This window comes from Ceratotherium simum, chromosome 24 (genome assembly GCF_057802395.1).
Source record: "Ceratotherium simum simum isolate JZ-2026a chromosome 24, ASM5780239v1, whole genome shotgun sequence".
NCBI lineage: Eukaryota > Metazoa > Chordata > Mammalia > Perissodactyla > Rhinocerotidae > Ceratotherium > Ceratotherium simum.
Window position 1 is genome coordinate 2102246 of NC_141923.1, and position 3444 is coordinate 2105689.

Sequence of the window (3444 nt, forward strand, 5' to 3'; positions counted from 1 at the left end):
CGCCTGTGTCAGAGTCCTGCCCCTGCCCCCTCCCGACCTCAGGCGTGACCCTTAGCCTCCTCGAACCTTAATATCCTCATCTGCAGAAAGGCAGATTCAGGGCAGGGCCTGGCTCACAGCAGGACCTCAGGCTCCTCCTCCGAAGGCCTTCTCTGGCTCCTCCATTCCTGTCTCTGTTCCAGCAGCACCCCAAGAGTGGTCTTTCCTGACCACCCCACCGAGGTCCCCCCAAGCCCACGTTCTCTTCTCCTCGTCCTTCTCCAGAGCACTCCCCGTGCCGTGTGACTGTGCTCTCTCTCGGCTCCCCTGATGTATCCTCGGGGCTAAGAAGCCGTCGGGGCACAAAGTGGGGTTCAGGAAAGGTCTCTTGAGTGAATGCATGGCGGTGGCTTCCGTGAGGGACGTCCACTAGGTGCTGCCATCTGAATTCTGACTGCTCTGTGGTGCCACAATGCCCAGTGTGGCCTCCCCAGGCCCGGCCTTGAGCATGCGGAGGCAGGGAGGGGAGGCTGGCCTTGCTGGGGCTCTGGACCGACAGCTCCCCACACAGGCCGCAGGCCGGGAGGAGGCCCCCGGGGTGGGCAGAGTGCCCTGGCCTGCCCTGCCTGGCTGGTGGGACGAAGTGCTCCTTGGGGGCCAGACAGAGGCTGAAGCAAATTAGGACGCTGCCTGTAAGAGCCTGGGGTTGGGCCTGGGAGGCCGGCCCAGGTAGGGATGGGCTAGAGGAGGGACGTCACTTGGGGAGGGGAGAGTGGGAGAGAGGCCCCTGAGCCTCTCAGGTCGGAAGGTCTGAGTAGGTCCCCCTGTCCTGATACCCCCCACCCTGAGGAGGGGCTGTCTCAGGCAGCCCGGAGATGGTACTCAGGAGCCGGCCGCCCCTTGGCCCTTGGATCCTCTCTCCGGCCCTGTGCAGTCCCAGTCACAGGGATGACAGGAGGTTGTCGCAGTGGTGCGGGCAGAGGCTTCCCAGACGCAGCTGGCCAGGCGGCCATCTGGCCTAGGAGCTGCCCCCAGGCCCCGCCCTGCAGCTGCTGCTGAGACTAGGCAGCCGGGGCACCGGCCCACCAGTCCTGCTAGAAGGCTGGCAGCTGCAGAAGGTGACAGGCCCGGAGGCTCTTGTGCTCTGGGAGGGGCAGGCGGCCACCCTCCTCAGGGGCAGTGTAGCAATTTTTGTTGGAAACATCTGGCCAAGGGGCATCTCAGCGGCCCCAGCAGCGGCCAGCATGGGCTGGCAAGCTCGGTCCTCTCCTTGCCATTCTGTCTGGGGGTTGGGAAGGGGGTGTTCTTGAGGAGAGGGGCTCTGCTTTCCCTGCCGGAGGCCAGAGGCGGAGGGGGCTGGCCCTGCCTTCAGGGATACCCCAGTCACAGGGCAGGGGCATGCCAAGGTGCAGACAGGACTGGGCACTGCATGAAATGGGGTGTGGGGCACACAGCAGGTCACGCACAGTGGGGGCTGGCCCAGAGCGCCGTGCAGAACAGGCAGGGAGACCTCTTGGAGATGGGCCTGGAGGTTTGGGACCACTGTGATGCAGCCTCCCAGCCAAGATGCGGTTCCTCAAATGGCCAGCAGGCCCCAGAGCACCTGGGGAGCTGCCACATGTTCCACAAGACGGCGCCCTCCCGGCCCCTCAGTGGCCACTGGCTGCCACCCTGCCCGGTTCTCCTCTGGTCCTCCACCTCCTCCATAGCACTGTCAGTTCAGGATGGGGGGTGGGCACGGAAACCCTTCCTGGGAGAGCAGTGGGTAGGTGGGATGGTCCCAGGGGGCCCCAGGGGGAAGGTGTGCAGGGTGAGCGATGGACAGACATTGGACATCAGGGGCTGACCCTCAGGTCAGGCATCTGGCCCCAGCGGCACGGTCGGGGCCTCTCACTGGGCCCCCTGGAGGCACGGCCCTGCCTGGAGGTACACAGTCAGAGCTGGGACAGCTGCGCTGCAGTGGGAGGGTGGGGGGCAGCAGTGCCAAGGGGAGAGGCCGGGAACTGGGAGTCCCCTCCCCAAGGAGCCAGTGTCCCCTAAGCAGGAGAGAGTGTCCTTCTCTGAGGAGTGTCCTTCTTCAGGTCAGCCCCAAGAGGCAAGGATGGAGCCCCAGTGTTGGCTGTAGATGCCGTCCTGGACACTCAGCTGGGCTGCACCTGCCTCTGACCCAGATGAAGTGTCCACGCCCCCTCAGGTTGAACTCTGACCCTGGATGAAGAACAAAAATGCCCCCCCCAACACATACCAACCTCAGGAAGGTAACTTACAGGAGTCTTCCTTTCACAAAAGGATAATATCAACTGGGAGGCCTCAGGGTTGGGGGGAGGGGCAGCTGTTGGAGAAACTAGTGGCTCTAGCCAAGGGCCAGGGCCCAGGGAGGGGTCACGGGTGGGAAGTTGTCTGCAGATCCTGGGGATCTGTAGGAGGAGGGGGGTGAAGTCTCTCTGCCTCCCTGGCCGTTAGCTGCCTGCCAGTGGACTGTGGGTGCCCAGGGCCCATTTGCACAGCAGGGAGGGTCCTGGCGGCCTCAGCTGGCACAGCCCTTCTCCTGAGTCTGCTCCCCCTCAGCTCCCCCTGCTGTGTGTCTGTGCCCAGCCCCGGTGGGCACCTCAGGCCAGGTGTGCTGCATGAAGCCGGGTGCCACGTGCATGCCCCTCCACTGGTTCCTGCGGCCCTCACTGTCACCACGTGAAGTCCCCATCCACTTTTATAGGGCCATGTGTCACATCTTTCTGGGGAGGGGAGCTCCTGGAAGACTCCCGGGAGGGATTGAGGGCCCAGCCCAGGGCCAGGCCCATGGCAGGCCTTCAGCACAGAGATGGACGACCGAGTCCCGTAGCCTGCCCTCTCCTGTCCACGGTCCAGCCAGCCTTCCAGGCCCACCTCAGACCTGACTTCGCCCAGCCTCTGGCATGCCCTCAGGGACCAGCACTCTGCGCTCACCTGGCAGGGGCCTTGGGTTGGTCTTTCAGGAGAATCTTGGCTGCTCCCTCCCCGCCACCAGCATGTGGCTACCCACTTGGAGCACCTTCTGAAAGTCAAACTAACCTGCCCCCTCCTATCCCCCCGGGGGAAGCAGAAGCCCAGGATTCGGCCCAGATCGGCCCTTTTAATAGGGTCGTGGCAGAACTGGGCCGAGAAGCGCAGGCTCCCTGGACAAACCGGGCAACCGAGGCCAGAGGGGACGTGGCCTGGGCCCGGCCCCAGCGGCGGGCGGTGGCCCGGCTCCGTTAGCGGGCCCCGGCCCCGAGAGCCGCCCGCCGCGCGCTCCCGGCGCCGCGCCCTCGCCCCGGCCCGCGGTGGGGCGCCCGGGGCGGCGGAGGCGGATGTGGGCGGGCGGCCGGGCGGGGCGGGCGCGGGGCGGGGAGAGGGCGGGCCGGCGGCGGCGGCACCGAGCGCGGCGGGCGGGCGGGCGGCCGGCCCAGCGCAGCCAGCGCAGCCAGCGCAGCCGGAGGACGCGAGCCG